Genomic DNA, 18,454 nt, shown 5'->3' on the forward strand with positions numbered 1-18,454 from the left:
AAATGCGGCATCTGTAATAAAAGAATTAGCCAACTTAAGAGCCTTAATTCTATCCAAAATCTCTTCTAAAGGAGTCTCCATCTGAAGAGCCTCTTCTAGGGCCTCAAACCAGAAAACAGCTGCAGTAGTTACAGGAACGATGCAAGCAATAGGTTGAAGAGAAAAACCTTGATGAACAAATATTTTCTTCAGAAGACCCTCTAATTTTTTATCCATAGGATCTTTGAAAGCACAACTGTCCTCAATAGGTATAGTTGTACGCTTAGACAGAGTAGAAATAGCTCCCTCCACCTTAGGAACAGTCTGCCATGAGTCCCGCAAGGTGTCAGATATAGGAAACATTTTCTTAAAAACAGGAGGGGGAGAGAACGGAATACCTGGTTTATCCCACTCCTTAGCAATAATATTTACAATCCTCTTCGGGACTGTAAAAACATCAGTGTAAACAGGAACCTCTAAATGCTTATCCATTTTACACAATTTCTCTGGAACTACTATAGGGTCAAAATCATCCAGAGTTGCTAATACCTCCTTAAGCAATAAACGGAGGTGTTTAAGTTTAAAATTAAAAGCCGTCATATCAGAATCTGTCTGAGGAAGCGTCTTTCCTGAATCAGAAATCTCTCCCTCAGATAACAAATCCCTCACCCCTTCAGAGCATTGTGAGGTCATATCAGATACGGCTACTAAAGCGTGAGATAGCTCAGCATTTTTCCCTAACCCAGAACTTTCCCGCTTTCCTTGTAAACCAGGCAGTTTGGATAAAACCTCTGTGAGGGTTTTATTCATAACTGTGGCCATGTCATGCAAAGTGAATGAACCTGACGCACTAGAGGATACCTGGCGTCACTTGTGCGGGCGTTACTGGTTGTGACACTTGTGGAGAGCTAGAAGGCGAACCCTCATTGGCATCTGACTGAGAATCATTTAAAGCTCTATTTTTAAATGCTAACATATGATCCTTATAATTTATAGACATATTAGTACATTTGGGACACATTCTAAGAGGGGGTTCCACAATGACTTCCAACATATTGAACAAGGATTTCCTTGGTGTCAGACATGTTAAACAGGCTAGCAATGCAACAAGCAAGCTTGGAAAACACTTTAATCAAAGTAAAAAACACTTAGAAATAAAACGGTACTGTGCCTTTAGGAGTAAAAAAGCTGCACAAGTTCTGCAAAACAGTGTAAAAAAGCAGTAAACTTAATGAAATTTTTTACAGTAGCATCCTACAGCCTTAGTAACTTTGCACAACTATGCAAATAACCAATTAACCCCTTAATGGCAAAACCGGATTGAAAAAACATCAAAACCAGTAAAAAAGACTTTCAGCACCCTGCCACAGCTTTGCTGTGGCTCCTACCTGCCCTTCAAAACGATTTGTGGGGAAAAAAAACCTCCTTTACAACCCTCAAACACAGCAGGAACCCTTGGAGAAGCAGTTGGATGACTCAGAGAAAAAGAAAACTGCACAACTGAGGCCGAAAATAGGCCCCTCCCACCTCACTCATTTTTTGAGGCCTAGTAAAAGAAAACACCTGAGTGTTTTCTAAATAATTATGTGGGTTAAAAAACCCAAACACAAGCCACAATGACCCCTCAGTCCCTTACAAAAAACGTTTAAAAATGCTTTCCTTTTGAAAAATAAAAACGTTTTTATATTTTAAAAAAGGTGTCACCAGTAACAAACAAACAAGCCCTTCAAGTAAGCTGAAACTTCTATGACTTTAATCAAAGTAAATCAAATGAAATACAGCTTACCCTTCCCTCATGGGAATATTACCAGCCTTTTCTAGAATTAACACAGTCTGTCTATAAAAATATAGCCTGAACATACCTCATATGCAGCTTTGCATGCAAACTGTTCCCCCCAACCGAAGTTTTTCCTGTACTCTTCAGCCCTTGTGAGAACAGCAGTGGATCTTAGTTACAAAGTGCTAAGATCATAAACCTCCTTGCAGAAATCTTCATCCCTTTTCTGCCAGAGAGTAAATAGTACTCACCGGTACCATTTAAAATAACAAACTTTTGCTTGAGAAAATAAAAAACTAACATTTTTGTCACCACACTCATTACCATTTCCTAGCAGAGTAGGCAAAGAGAATGACTGGGGGTGGAGTTAAGGGGGGGAGCTATATAGGCAGCTCTGCTGTGGGTGCTCTCTTTGCCACTTCCTGTTGGGAAGGAGAATATCCCACAAGTAATGGATGAATCCGTGGACTCGATACATCTTACATCTTACAAGAGAAAAACCAAACCCTGTTCCAGAAGTGGAACTGGTACAATTACCCCTGAAAGCTCCAGATCTGAAACACATTTCAGAAAAGCCTGAGCTTTCACAGGATTTGTTGGAATGTGAGAGTGAAAAAAACCTTTTCACAGGAGATCTTATTCTGAAACCTATTCGATACCCTTGAGAGACAATATTCTGAATCCAATGATTGTAAACGGAACCTGTCCAAACGTCTTGAAATAATTTCAATCTGCCCCCCACCAGTAGAACTGGATTGAGGGCTGCACCTTCATGCAATTTTGCGGGCTGGCTTTGGTTTCTTAAAAGGCTTGGATTTATTCCAACTCGAAGATGGCTTCCAATTGGAGCCAGAGTCCTTAGGGGAAGGAGGGGTTTTCTGTTCTCTATTCTGACGAAAGGAACGAAACTGATTAGAACTGAAGCTCTAGTTTTACCCTTAGATTTTTTATCTTGGGGCAAAAAAACTCCCTTCCCCCCAGTGGAAATAGTAGAATCCAACTGAGAACCAAACAAATTATTACCCTGTAATAATAGAGATAGTAACCTAGATTTAGATACCATGTCAGCATTCCATGACTTGAGCCATAAAGCTCTTCTAGCTAAAATAGCCAGACATTTTTTAACATCATTCTTAATGATATCAAAAATAGCATCACAGAGAAAATGATTACCATATTGAAGTAAACGAACAATGCTAGGCAAATCACAATCTTTTTCCCATTGTGCTAAGCTATCATCATCCATAAAAATGGCAGACCTGAGAATATAGCCAGAATGTAAATAAGCTTTCCTAAGATAAGATAAAATTTTCCTATCTAAAGGATCCGTTAAAAGAAGTACTATCTTCCATTGGCTCAGTAGTATGCTTGGCAAGAGTAGAAATAGCCCCATCAACCTTAGGGACTTTTTCCCAAAACTCTAAATTAGCCACTGCCAATGGGTACAACCTTTTAAACCTAGAATAAGGAACAAAAGAAGCACCAGGCTTAGACTATTCCTTAGCAATCACATCAGAAATAGCATCAGGAACAGGAAAAACAGGTGTAATCGCAGGAGGTTTAAAAACAGAATTTAAACGTTTACTGGATTTGTTATCAAGAGGACCAGACTCCTCAATATCCAAAGTAATCAATACTTCTTTCAACAAGGAATGAATATACTCAATCTTAAAAAGATAAGTTGATTTATCAATGTCAATGTCTGAAGTAGGATCTTCTGAGTCAGAGAGATCTTCATCAGAAGTAGATATATTAGTATGATGTCAGTCATTACAAAATTCATCAGTAACATAAGAAGTTTTAAAAGACCTTTTATGTTTATTAGAAGGTGGAAAAGCAGACATAGCCATCTGTATCGCATCAGCAATATCATTTTTCATATTAACAGGGATATCATGTACATTAGATGTTGAAGGGACAACAGATACTGTACTAGTACTAATAGAAACATTTTCTGCATGCGACAGCTTATCATGACAATTGTTACATACTACAGCTGGAGATATAATCTCAGCTAGCTTACAACAGATACACTTAGCTTTGGTAAAACTGTTCAGGCAGCATGGTTCCTACAGCAGCTTCTGAGACAGGATCAGATTGAGACATCTTGTAAAATGTAAAAAAAAAACATAATTTATGTAAGAACTTACCTGATAAATTCATTTCTTTCATATTAGCAAGAGTCCATGAGCTAGTGACGTATGGGATATACATTCCTACCAGGAGGGGCAAAGTTTCCCAAACCTCAAAATGCCTATAAATACACCCCTCACCACACCCACAAATCAGTTTAACGTATAGCCAAGAAGTGGGGTGATAAGAAAAAAAGTGCGAAAGCATAAAAAAATAAGGAATTGGAATAATTGTGCTTTATACAAAAAAATCAAAACCACCACAAAAAAGGGTGTGCCTCATGGACTCTTGCTAATATGAAAGAAATGAATTTATCAGGTAAGTTCTTACATAAATTATGTTTTCTTTCATGTAATTAGCAAGAGTCCATGAGCTAGTGATGTATGGGATAATGACTACCCAAGATGTGGATCTTCCACGCAAGAGTCACTAGAGAGGGAGGGAAAAAATAAAGACAGCCAATTCCGCTGAAAATAATCCACACCCAAAATAAAGTTTAAATCTTATAATGAAAAAAACTGAAATTATAAGCAGAAGAATCAAACTGTAACAGCTGCCTGAAGTACTTTTCTACCAAAAACTGCTTCAGAAGAAGAAAACACATCAAAATGGTAGAATTTAGTAAAAGTATGCAAAGAAGACCAAGTTGCTGCTTTGCAAATCTGATCAACCGAAGCTTCATTCCTAAACGCCCAGGAAGTAGAAACTGTCCTAGTAGAATGAGCTGTAATCCTTTGAGGCGGAGTTTTACCCGACTCGACATAAGCATGATGAATTAAAGATTTCAACCAAGATGCCAAAGAAATGGCAGAGGCCTTCTGACCTTTCCTAGAACCGGAAAAGATAACAAATAGACTAGAAGTCTTTCGGAAATTCTTAGTAGCTTCAACATAATATTTCAAAGCTCTAACTACATCCAAAGAATGCAATGATCTCTCCTTAGAATTCTTAGGATTAGGACATAATGAAGGAACCATAATTTCTCTACTAATGTTGTTAGAATTCACAACCTTAGGTAAAAATTTAAAAGAAGTTCGCAACACCGCCTTATCCTGATGAAAAATCAGAAAAGGAGACTCACAAGAAAGAGCAGATAATTCAGAAACTCTTCTAGCAGAAGAGATGGCCAAAAGAAACAAAACTTTCCAAGAAAGTAATTTAATGTCCAATGAATGCATAGGTTTAAACGGAGGAGCTTGAAGAGCCCCCAGAACCAAATTCAAACTCCAAGGAGGAGAAATTGACTTAATGACCAAAGCTTGTACAAAACAATGAATATCAGGAAGATTAGCAATCTTTCTATGAAAAAGAACAGAAAGAGCAGAGATTTGTCCTTTCAAGGAACTTGCAGACAAATCTTTATCCAAACCATCCTGAAGAAACTGTAAAATTCTCGGGATTCTAAAAGAATGCCAGGAAAAGTGATGAGAAAGACACCAAGAAATGTAAGTCTTCCAGACTCTATAATATATCTCCCTAGATACAGATTTACGAGCCTGTAACATAGTATTAATCACAGAGTCAGAGAAACCTCTTTGACTAAGAATCAAGCGTTCAATCTCCATACCTTTAAATTTAAGGATTTGAGATCCTGATGGAAAAAAAGGACCTTGCGACAGAAGGTCTGGTCTTAACGGAAGAGTCCACGGTTGGCAAGAGGCGATCCGGACAAGATCCGCATACCAAAACCTGTGAGGCCATGCTGGAGCCACCAGCACAACAAACGAGCATTCCTTCAGAATCTTGGAGATTACTCTTGGAAGAAGAACTAGAGGCGGAAAGATATAGGCAGGATGATACTTCCAAGGAAGTGATAATGCATCCACTGCCTCCGCCTGAGGATCCCTGGATCTGGACAGATACCTGGGAAGTTTCTTGTTTAGATGAGAAGCCATCAGATCTATTTCTGGAAGTCCCCACATTTGAACAATCTGAAGAAATACCTCTGGGTGAAGAGACCGTTTGCCCGGATGTAACGTTTGGCGACTGAGATAATCCGCTTCCCAATTGTCTATACCTGGGATATGAACCGCAGAAACTAGACAGGAGCTGGATTCCGCCCATACCAGTATTCGAGATACTTCTTTCATAGCCAGAGGACTGTGAGTCCCTCCTTGATGATTGATGTATGCCACAGTTGTGACATTGTCTGTCTGAAAACAAATGAACGATTCTCTCTTTAGAAGAGGCCATGACTGAAGAGCTCTGAAAATTGCACGGAGTTCCAAAATATTGATTGGTAATCTCACCTCCTGAGATTCCCAAACTCCTTGTGCTGTCAGAGACCCCCAAACAGCTCCCCAACCTGTCAGACTTGCATCTGTTGAAATTACAGTCCAGGTCAGAAGAACAAAAGAAGCCCCCTGAACTAAACGATGGTGATCTGTCCACCACGTCAGAGAGTGTCGTACAATCGGTTTTAAAGATATTAATTGAGATATCTTTGTGTAATCCCTGCACCACTGATTCAGCATACAGAGCTGAAGAGGTCGCATGTGAAAACGAGCAAAGGGGATCGCGTCCGATGCAGCAGTCATAAGACCTAGAATTTCCATGCATAAGGCTACCGAAGGGAATGATTGTGATTGAAGGATTCGACAAGCTGAGATCAATTTTAGACGTCTCTTGTCTGACAGGGACAGAGTCATGGCCACTGAATCTATCTGGAAACCTAAAAAGGTAACCCTTGTTTGAGGAATCAATGAACTAAATTGATCCTCCAACCATGATCTTGAAGAAACAACACAAGTCGATTCGAATGAGATTCTGCTAAATGTGAAGACTGAGCAAGTACCAAGATATCGTCCAAATAAGGAAATACCACAATACCCTGTTCTCTGATTACAGACAGAAGGGCACCGAGAACCTTTGTAAAAATCCTTGGAGCTGTTGCTAGGCCAAACGGCAGAGCCACAAACTGGTAATGCTTGTCTAGGAAAGAGAATCTCAGAAACTGATAGTGATCTGGATGAATCGGAATATGCAGATATGCATCCTGTAAATCTATTGTGGACATATAATGCCCTTGCTGAACAAAAGGCAGAATAGTCCTTATAGTTACCATTTTGAATGTTGGTATCCTTACATAACGATTCAATATTTTTAGATCCAGAACTGGTCTGAAGGAATTCTCCTTCTTTTGTACAATGAAGAGATTTGAATAAAACCCCAGCCCCTGTTCCAGAACTGGAACTAGCATAATTACTCCAGCCAACTCTAGATCTGAAACATTTCAGAAATGCTTGAGCCTTCGCTGGATTTACTGGGACACGGGAAAGAAAAAAACATAATTTATGTAAGAACTTACCTGATAAATTCATTTCTTTCATATTAGCAAGAGTCCATGAGCTAGTGACGTATGGGATATACATTCCTACCAGGAGGGGCAAAGTTTCCCAAACCTTAAAATGCCTATAAATACACCCCTCACCACACCCACAAATCAGTTTAACGAATAGCCAAGAAGTGGGGTGATAAGAAAAAAGTGCGAAAGCATATAAAATAAGGAATTGGAATAATTGTGCTTTATACAAAAAAATCATAACCACCACAAAAAGGGTGGGCCTCATGGACTCTTGCTAATATGAAAGAAATTAATTTATCAGGTAAGTTCTTACATAAATTATGTTTTCTTTCATGTAATTAGCAAGAGTCCATGAGCTAGTGTTGTATGGGATAATGACTACCCAAGATGTGGATCTTTCCACGCAAGAGTCACTAGAGAGGGAGGGATAAAATAAAGACAGCCAATTCCTGCTGAAAATAATCCACACCCAAAATAAAGTTTAATGAAAACATAAGCAGAAGATTCAAACTGAAACCGATGCCTGAAGTACTTTTCTACCAAAAACTGCTTCACAAGAAGAAAACACATCAAAATGGTAGAATTTAGTAAAAGTATGCAAAGAGGACCAAGTTGCTGCTTTGCAAATCTGATCAACCGAAGCTTCATTCCTAAACGCCCAGGAAGTAGAAACTGACCTAGTAGAATGAGCTATAATCCTTTGAGGCGGAGTTTTACCCGACTCGACATAGGCATGATGAATTAAAGATTTCAACCAAGATGCCAAAGAAATAGCAGAAGCTTTCTGGCTTTTTCTAGAACCAGAAAAGATGAAAAATAGACTAGAAGTCTTTCGGAAAGACTTAGTAGCTTCAACATAATATAACAAAGCTCTAACAACAAAGAATGCAATGATTTCTCCTTAGAATTCTTAGGATTAGGACATAATGAAGGAACCACAATTTCTCTACTAAAGTTGTTAGAATACACAACCTTAGGAAAAAATAAAAGAAGTTCGCAACACCGCCTTATCCTGATGAAAAATCAGAAAAGGAGACTCACAAGAAAGAGCAGATAATTCAGAGACTCTTCTGGCAGAAGAGATGGCCAAAAGAAACAAAACTTTCCAAGAAAGAAGTTTAATGTCCAAATGAATGCATGGGTTCAAAAGGAGGAGCTAAAAGAGCCCCCAGAACCAAATTCAAATTGACTGAATGACAGGTTTTATACGAACCAAGTCTTGTACAAAACAATGAATATCAGGAAGATTAGCAATCTTTCTGTGAAAAAGAACAGAAAGGGCAGAGATTTGTCCTGTCAAGGAACTTGCGGACAAACCTTTATCTAAACTATCCTGAAGAAACTGTAAAAAAATTCTCGGAATTCTAAAAGAATGCCAGGAAAAATGATGAGAAGACACTAAGAAATATAAGTCTTCCAGACTCTATAATATATCTCTCTAGATACAGATTTACGAGCCTGTAACATAGTATTGAGAAACCTCTTTGACCAAGAATCAAGCGTTCAATCTCCATACCCTTAAATTTAAAGATTTGAGATCCTGATGGAAAAAAGGACCTTGCGACAGAAGGTCTGGTCTTAACGGAAGAGCCCACAGTTGGCAAAAGGCCAACCGAAAAAGAATCCGTCCATGCTGGAGCTACCAGCAGAACAAACGAGCATTCCTTCAGAATCTTGGAGATTACTCTTGGAAGAAGAACTAGAGGCGGAGAGATATAGGCAGGATGATACTTCCAAGGAAGTGATAATGCATTCACTGCCTCCGCCTGAGGATCCCGGGGTCTAAACAGATACCTGGGAAGTTTCTTGTTTAGATGAGAAACCATCAGATCTATTTCTGGAAGTTCCCACATTTGAACAATCTGAAGAAATACCTCTGGGTGAAGAGACCATTCGCCCGGATACAACGTTTGATGACTGAGATAATCCGCTTCCTAATTGTCTATACCTGGGAAATGAACCGCAGAGATTAGACAGGAGCTGGATTCCGCCCAAACCAGAATTCGAGATACTTCTTTCATAGCCAGAGGACTGTGAGTCCCTCCTTGATGATTGATGTATGCCACAGTTGTGACATTGTCTGTCTGAAAACAAATGAACGACTCTCTCTTCAGAAGAGGCCAAGACTGAAGAGCTCTGAAAATTGCACGGAGTTCCAAAATATTGATCGGTAATCTCACCTCCTGAGATTCCCAAACCCCTTGTGCCATCAGAGACCCCCACACAGCTCCCCAACCTGTAAGACTTGCATCTGTTGAAATTACAGTCCAGTTCGGAAGAACAAAAGAAGCCCCCTGAACTAAACGATGGTGATCTGTCCACCACGTCAGAGAGTGTCGTACAATCGGTTTTAAAGATATTAATTGAGATATCTTTGTGTAATCCCTGCACCATTGGTTCAGCATACAGAGCTGAAGAGGTCGCATGTGAAAATGAGCAAAGGAGATCGCGTCCGATGCAGCAGTCATAAGACCTAAAATTTCCATGCATAAGGCTACCAAAGGGAATGATTGTGACTGAAGGTTTTGACAAGCTGATATCAATGTTAGACTTCTCTTGTCTGACAAAGACAGAGTCATAGACACTGAATCTACCTGGAAACCTAAAAAGGTTACCCTTGTCTGAGGAATCAATGAACTTTTTGGTAAATTGATCCTCCAACCATGATCTAGAAGAAACAACACAAGTCGATTCGTATGAGATTCTGTTAAATGTGAAGACTGAGCAAGTACCAAGATATCGTCCAAATAAGGAAATACCAATACCCTGTTCTCTGAATACAGACAGAAGGGCATCGAGAACCTTTGTAAAAATTCTTGGAGCTGATGCTAAGCCAAACGGTAGAGCCACAAAACTAGTAATGCTTGTCTAAAAAAGAGAATCTCAGAAACTAAAAGTGATCTGGATGAATCGGAATATGCAGATATGCATCCTGTAAATCTATTGTAGACATATAATGCCCTTGCTGAACAAAAGGCAGGATAGTCCTTACAGCTACCATCTTGAATGTTGGTATCCTTACATAACGATTCAATATTGATAGATCCGGAACTGGTCTGAAGGAATTGACCTTCTTTGGTACAATGAAGAGATAGAATAAAACCCCAGCCCCTGTTCCAGAACTGGAACTGGCATAATTACTCCAGCCAACTCTAGATCTGAAACACATTTCAGAAATGCTTGAGCCTTTGCTGGGTTTACTGGGACACGGGAAAGAAAAAAATCTCTTTGCAGGAGGCCTTAACTTGAAGCCAATTCTGTACCCTTCTGAAACAATGTTCTGAAAACCAGAGATTGTGAACGGAATTGATCCAAATTTCTTTGAAAAGAATGTAAACTGCCCCATACCAGCTGAGCTGGAATGAGGGCCGCACCTTCATGGGGACTTAGGAGCTGGCTTTGGGTTTCTATAAGGCTTGGATATATTCCAAAGTGAAGAAGGTTTCCAAACTGATACCGCTCCTGAGGATGAAGGATCAGGCTTTTGTTCCTTGTTGTGATGAAAAGGAACGAAAAACAAATATTAGACCTAAATTTACCTCAGATTTTTTATCCTGTGGAAAAAAAGTTCCCTTCCTTCCAGTAACAGTTGAGATAAAAGAATCCAACTGAGAACCGAATAATTTATTACCCTGGAAAGAAAGGGATAGCAAAGTTGACTTAGAAGACATATCAGCATTCCAAGTTTTAAGCCATAAAGCTCTTCTAGCTAAAATAGTTAGAGACATATACCTGACATCAATTCTAATGATATCAAAGATGGCATCACAAATAAAATAATTAGCATGTTATAGAATAATAATGCTATGAGAATTATGATCTGTTACTTGTTGCGCTAAAGCTTCTAACCAAAAAGTTGAAGCTGCAGCAACATCCGCTAAAAATATAGCAGGAGTAGAGACAGCCCCATTAACCTTAGGGATTTTGTCCCAAACTCTAATCTGTCAGATGGCACAGGATATAATTGCTTAAAACGTTTTAAAAGGAGTAAATGAATTACCCAAATTATTCCATTCCCTGGAAATTACTTCAGAAATAGCATCAGGGACAGGAAACACTTCTGGAATAACTACAGGAGATTTAAAAACCTTATTTAAACGTTTAGTTTTAGTATCAAGAGGACCAAAATCCTCTATTTCTAATGCAATTAATACTTCTTTAAATAAAGAACGAATAAATTCCATCTTGCACAAATACAAAGATTTATCAGCATCAACCTCTGAGACAGAAACCTCTGAACCAGAAGAACCATTATCAGTATCAGAATGATGATGTTCATTTAAAAATTCATCTGAAAAAAACATAATTTATGTAAGAACTTACCTGATAAATTCATTTCTTTCATATTAGCAAGAGTCCATGAGCTAGTGACATATGGGATATACATTCCTACCAGGAGGGGCAAAGTTTCCCAAACCTCAAAATGCCTATAAATACACCCCTCACCACACCCACAATTCAGTTTAACGAATAGCCAAGAAGTGGGGTGATAAAAAAGTGCGAAAGCATATAAAATAAGGAATTGGAATAATTGTGCTTTATACAAAATCATAACCACCACAAAAAAAAGGGCGGGCCTCATGGACTCTTGCTAATATGAAAGAAATGAATTTATCAGGTAAGTTCTTACATAAATTATGTTTTCTTTCATGTAATTAGCAAGAGTCCATGAGCTAGTGACGTATGGGATAATGACTACCCAAGAAGTGGATCTTTCCACACAAGAGTCACTAGAGAGGGAGGGATAAAATAAAGACAGCCAATTCCTGCTGAAAATAATCCACACCCAAAATAAAGTTTAACGAAAAACATAAGCAGAAGATTCAAACTGAAACCGCTGCCTGAAGTACTTTTCTACCAAAAACTGCTTCAGAAGAAGAAAATACATCAAAATGGTAGAATTTAGTAAAAGTATGCAAAGAGGACCAAGTCGCTGCTTTGCAGATCTGGTCAACCGAAGCTTCATTCCTAAACGCCCAGGAAGTAGAAACTGACCTAGTAGAATGAGCTGTAATCCTCTGAGGCGGAGTTTTACCCGACTCAACATAGGCAAGATGAATTAAAGATTTCAACCAAGATGCCAAAGAAATGGCAGAAGCTTTCTGGCCTTTTCTAGAACCGGAAAAGATAACAAATAGACTAGAAGTCTTACGAAAAGATTTCGTAGCTTCAATATAATATTTCAAAGCTCTAACAACATACAAAGAATGCAACGATTTCTCCTTAGAATTCTTAGGATTAGGACATAATGAAGGAACCACAATTTCTCTACTAATGTTGTTGGAATTCACAACTTTAGGTAAAAATTCAAAAGAAGTTCGCAACACCGCCTTATCCTGATGAAAAATCAGAAAAGGAGACTCACAAGAAAGAGCAGATAATTCAGAAACTCTTCTGGCAGAAGAGATGGCCAAAAGGAACAAAACTTTCCAAGAAAGTAATTTAATGTCCAATGAATGCATAGGTTCAAACGGAGGAGCTTGAAGAGCTCCCAGAACCAAATTCAAACTCCAAGGAGGAGAAATTGACTTAATGACAGGTTTTATACGAACCAAAGCTTGTACAAAACAATGAATATCAGGAAGAATAGCAATCTTTCTGTGAAAAAGAACAGAAAGAGCAGAGATTTGTCCTTTCAAAGAACTTGCGGACAAACCCTTATCTAAACCATCCTGAAGGAACTGTAAAATTCTCGGTATTCTAAAAGAATGCCAGGAAAAATGATGAGAAAGACACCAAGAAATATAAGTCTTCCAGACTCTATAATATATCTCTCGAGATACAGATTTACGAGCCTGTAACATAGTATTAATCACAGAGTCAGAGAAACCTCTTTGACCAAGAATCAAGCGTTCAATCTCCATACCTTTAAATTTAAGGATTTCAGATCCTGATGGAAAAAAGGACCTTGTGACAGAAGGTCTGGTCTTAACGGAAGAGTCCACGGTTGGCAAGAGGCCATCCGGACAAGATCCGCATACCAAAACCTGTGAGGCCATGCCGGAGCTACCAGCAGAACAAACGAGCATTCCTTCAGAATCTTGGAGATTACTCTTGGAAGAAGAACTAGAGGCGGAAAGATATAGGCAGGATGATACTTCCAAGGAAGTGATAATGCATCCACTGCCTCCGCCTGAGGATCCCGGGATCTGGACAGATACCTGGGAAGTTTCTTGTTTAGATGGGACGCCATCAGATCTATTTCTGGAAGTTCCCACATTTGAACAATCTGAAGAAATACCTCTGGGTGAAGAGACCATTCGCCCGGATGCAACGTTTGGCGACTGAGATAATCCGCTTCCCAATTGTCTACACCTGGGATATGAACCGCAGAGATTAGACAGGAGCTGGATTCCGCCCAAACCAAAATTCGAGATACTTCTTTCATAGCCAGAGGACTGTGAGTCCCTCCTTGATGATTGATGTATGCCACAGTTGTGACATTGTCTGTCTGAAAACAAATGAACGATTCTCTCTTCAGAAGAGGCCAAAACTGAAGAGCTCTGAAAATTGCACGGAGTTCCAAAATATTGATCGGTAATCTCACCTCCTGAGATTCCCAAACTCCTTGTGCCGTCAGAGATCCCCACACAGCTCCCCAACCTGTGAGACTTGCATCTGTTGAAATTACAGTCCAGGTCGGAAGCACAAAATAAGCCCCCTGAATTAAACGATGGTGATCTGTCCACCATGTTAGAGAGTGTCGAACAATCGGTTTTAAAGATATTAATTGAGATATCTTCGTGTAATCCTTGCACCATTGCTTCAGCATACAGAGCTGAAGAGGTCGCATGTGAAAACGAGCAAAGGGGATCGCGTCCGATGCAGCAGTCATAAGACCTAGAATTTCCATGCATAAGGCTACCGAAGGGAATGATTGTGACTGAAGGTTTCGACAAGCTGTAATCAACTTTAGACGTCTCTTGTCTGTTAAAGACAGAGTCATGGACACTGAATCCATCTGGAAACCCAGAAAGGTTACCCTTGTCTGAGGAATCAAAGAACTTTTTGGTAAATTGATCCTCCAACCATGATCTTGAAGAAACAACACAAGTCGATTCGTATGAGATTCTGCTAAATGTAAAGACTGAGCAAGTACCAAGATATCATCCAAATAAGGAACCACAATTTCTCTACTAATGTTGTTGGAATTCACAACTTTAGGTAAAAATTCAAAAGAAGTTCGCAACACCGCCTTATCCTGATGAAAAATCAGAAAAGGAGACTCACAAGAAAGAGCAGATAATTCAGAAACTCTTCTGGCAGAAGAGATGGCCAAAAGGAACAAAACTTTCCAAGAAAGTAATTTAATGTCCAATGAATGCATAGGTTCAAACGGAGGAGCTTGAAGAGCTCCCAGAACCAAATTCAAACTCCAAGGAGGAGAAATTGACTTAATGACAGGTTTTATACGAACCAAAGCTTGTACAAAACAATGAATATCAGGAAGAATAGCAATCTTTCTGTGAAAAAGAACAGAAAGAGCAGAGATTTGTCCTTTCAAAGAACTTGCGGACAAACCCTTATCTAAACCATCCTGAAGGAACTGTAAAATTCTCGGTATTCTAAAAGAATGCCAGGAAAAATGATGAGAAAGACACCAAGAAATATAAGTCTTCCAGACTCTATAATATATCTCTCGAGATACAGATTTACGAGCCTGTAACATAGTATTAATCACAGAGTCAGAGAAACCTCTTTGACCAAGAATCAAGCGTTCAATCTCCATACCTTTAAATTTAAGGATTTCAGATCCTGATGGAAAAAAGGACCTTGTGACAGAAGGTCTGGTCTTAACGGAAGAGTCCACGGTTGGCAAGAGGCCATCCGGACAAGATCCGCATACCAAAACCTGTGAGGCCATGCCGGAGCTACCAGCAGAACAAACGAGCATTCCTTCAGAATCTTGGAGATTACTCTTGGAAGAAGAACTAGAGGCGGAAAGATATAGGCAGGATGATACTTCCAAGGAAGTGATAATGCATCCACTGCCTCCGCCTGAGGATCCCGGGATCTGGACAGATACCTGGGAAGTTTCTTGTTTAGATGGGACGCCATCAGATCTATTTCTGGAAGTTCCCACATTTGAACAATCTGAAGAAATACCTCTGGGTGAAGAGACCATTCGCCCGGATGCAACGTTTGGCGACTGAGATAATCCGCTTCCCAATTGTCTACACCTGGGATATGAACCGCAGAGATTAGACAGGAGCTGGATTCCGCCCAAACCAAAATTCGAGATACTTCTTTCATAGCCAGAGGACTGTGAGTCCCTCCTTGATGATTGATGTATGCCACAGTTGTGACATTGTCTGTCTGAAAACAAATGAACGATTCTCTCTTCAGAAGAGGCCAAAACTGAAGAGCTCTGAAAATTGCACGGAGTTCCAAAATATTGATCGGTAATCTCACCTCCTGAGATTCCCAAACTCCTTGTGCCGTCAGAGATCCCCACACAGCTCCCCAACCTGTGAGACTTGCATCTGTTGAAATTACAGTCCAGGTCGGAAGCACAAAAGAAGCCCCCTGAATTAAACGATGGTGATCTGTCCACCATGTTAGAGAGTGTCGAACAATCGGTTTTAAAGATATTAATTGAGATATCTTCGTGTAATCCTTGCACCATTGCTTCAGCATACAGAGCTGAAGAGGTCGCATGTGAAAACGAGCAAAGGGGATCGCGTCCGATGCAGCAGTCATAAGACCTAGAATTTCCATGCATAAGGCTACCGAAGGGAATGATTGTGACTGAAGGTTTCGACAAGCTGTAATCAACTTTAGACGTCTCTTGTCTGTTAAAGACAGAGTCATGGACACTGAATCCATCTGGAAACCCAGAAAGGTTACCCTTGTCTGAGGAATCAAAGAACTTTTTGGTAAATTGATCCTCCAACCATGATCTTGAAGAAACAACACAAGTCGATTCGTATGAGATTCTGCTAAATGTAAAGACTGAGCAAGTACCAAGATATCGTCCAAATAAGGAAATACCAGAATACCCTGTTCTCTGATTACAGACAGCAGGGCACCGAGAACCTTTGTAAAAATTCTTGGAGCTGTAGCTAGGCCAAACGGCAGAGCCACAAACTGGTAATGCTTGTCCAGAAACGAGAATCTCAGGAACTGATAATGATCTGGATGAATCGGAATATGCAGATATGCATCCTGTAAATCTATTGTGGACATATAATTCCCTTGCTGAACAAAAGGTAAGATAGTCCTTACAGTTACCATCTTGAACGTTGGTATCCTTACATAACGATTCAATATTTTTAGATCCAGAACTGGTCTGAAAGAATTCTCCTTCTTTGGTACAATGAAGAGATTTGAATAAAACCCCATCCCCTGTTCCGGAACTGGAACTGGCATAATTACTCCAGTCAACTCTAGATCTGAAACACATTTCAGAAATGCTTGAGCTTTTACTGGATTTACTGGGACACGGGAAAGAAAAAATCTCTTTGCAGGAGGTCTCAACTTGAAACCAATTCTGTACCCTTCTGAAACAATGCTCTGAATCCAAAGATTGTGAACAGAATTGATCCAAATTTCCTTGAAAAAACGTAACCTGCCCCCTACCAGCTGAGCTGGAATGAGGGCCGCACCTTCATGTGGACTTAGAAGCAGGCTTTGCCTTTCTAGCTGGCTTGGATTTATTCCAAACTGGAGATGGTCTCCAAACTGAAACTGCTCCTGAGGATGAAGGATCAGGCTTTTGTTCTTTGTTGAAATGAAAGGAACGAAAACGATTATTAGCCCTGTTTTTACCTTTAGATTTTTTATCCTGTGGTAAAAAAGTTCCTTTCCCACCAGTAACAGTTGAAATAATGGAATCCAACTGAGAACCAAATAATTTGTTACCCTGGAAAGAAATGGAAAGTAAAGTTGATTTAGAAGCCATATCAGCATTCCAAGTTTTAAGCCATAAAGCTCTTCTAGCTAAAATAGCTAGAGACATAAACCTGACATCAACTCTGATAATATCAAAAATGGCATCACAGATAAAATTATTAGCATGTTGAAGAAGAATAATAATATCATGAGAATCACGATGTGTTACTTGTTGCGCTAAAGTTTCCAACCAAAAAGTTGAAGCCGCAGCAACATCAGCCAAAGATATAGCAGGTCTAAGAAGATTACCTGAACACAGATAAGCTTTTCTTAGAAAGGACTCAATTTTCCTATCTAGAGGATCCTTAAACGAAGTACCATCTGACGTAGGAATAGTAGTACGTTTAGCAAGGGTAGAAATAGCCCCATCAACTTTAGGGATCTTGTCCCAAAATTCTAATCTGTCAGACGGCACAGGATATAATTGCTTAAAACGTTTAGAAGGAGTAAATTAATTACCCAAATTATCCCATTCTTTGGAAATTACTGCAGAAATAGCATCAGGGACAGGAAAAACTTCTGGAATAACTACAGGAGATTTAAAAACCTTATTTAAACGTTTAGATTTAGTATCAAGAGGACCAGAATCCTCTATTTCTAAAGCAATTAGGACTTCTTTAAGTAAAGAACGAATAAATTCCATTTTAAATAAATATGAAGATTTATCAGCATCAACCTCTGAGACAGAATCCTCTGAACCAGAGGAATCATCAGAATCAGAATGATGATGTTCAGTTAAAAATTCATCTGTAGGGAGAGAAGTTTTAAAAGATTTTTTACGTTTACTAGAAGGAGAAATAACAGACATAGCCTTCTTTATGGATTCAGAAACAAAATCTCTTATATTATCAGGAACATTCTGCACCTTAGATGTTGAAGGAACTGCAACAGGCAATGGTACTTTACTAAAGGAAATATTATCTGCTTTAACAAGTTTGTCATGACAATCAATACAAACAACAGCTGGAGGAATAGCTACCAAAAGTTTACAGCAGATACACTTAGCTTTGGTAGATTCAGCACTTGACAGCGATTTTCCTGTAGTATCTTCTGACTCAGATGCAACGTGAGACATCTTGCAATATGTAAGAGAAAAAACAACATATATATAAAGCAAAATTGATCAAATTCCTTAAATGACAGTTTCAGGAATGGGAAAAAATGCCAAAGAACAAGCTTCTAGCAACCAGAAGCAATAAAAAATGAGACTTAAATAATGTGGAGACAAAAGTGACGCCCATATTTTTTCGCGCCAAATAAGACGCCCACATTATTTGGCGCCTAAATGCTTTTTGGCGCCAAAAATGACGCCACATCCGGAACGCCGACATTTTTGGCGCAAAATAACATCAAAAAATGACGCAACTTCC

The sequence above is a fragment of the Bombina bombina genome, chromosome 1, assembly GCF_027579735.1.
Source record: "Bombina bombina isolate aBomBom1 chromosome 1, aBomBom1.pri, whole genome shotgun sequence".
Classification (NCBI taxonomy): Eukaryota; Metazoa; Chordata; class Amphibia; order Anura; family Bombinatoridae; genus Bombina; species Bombina bombina.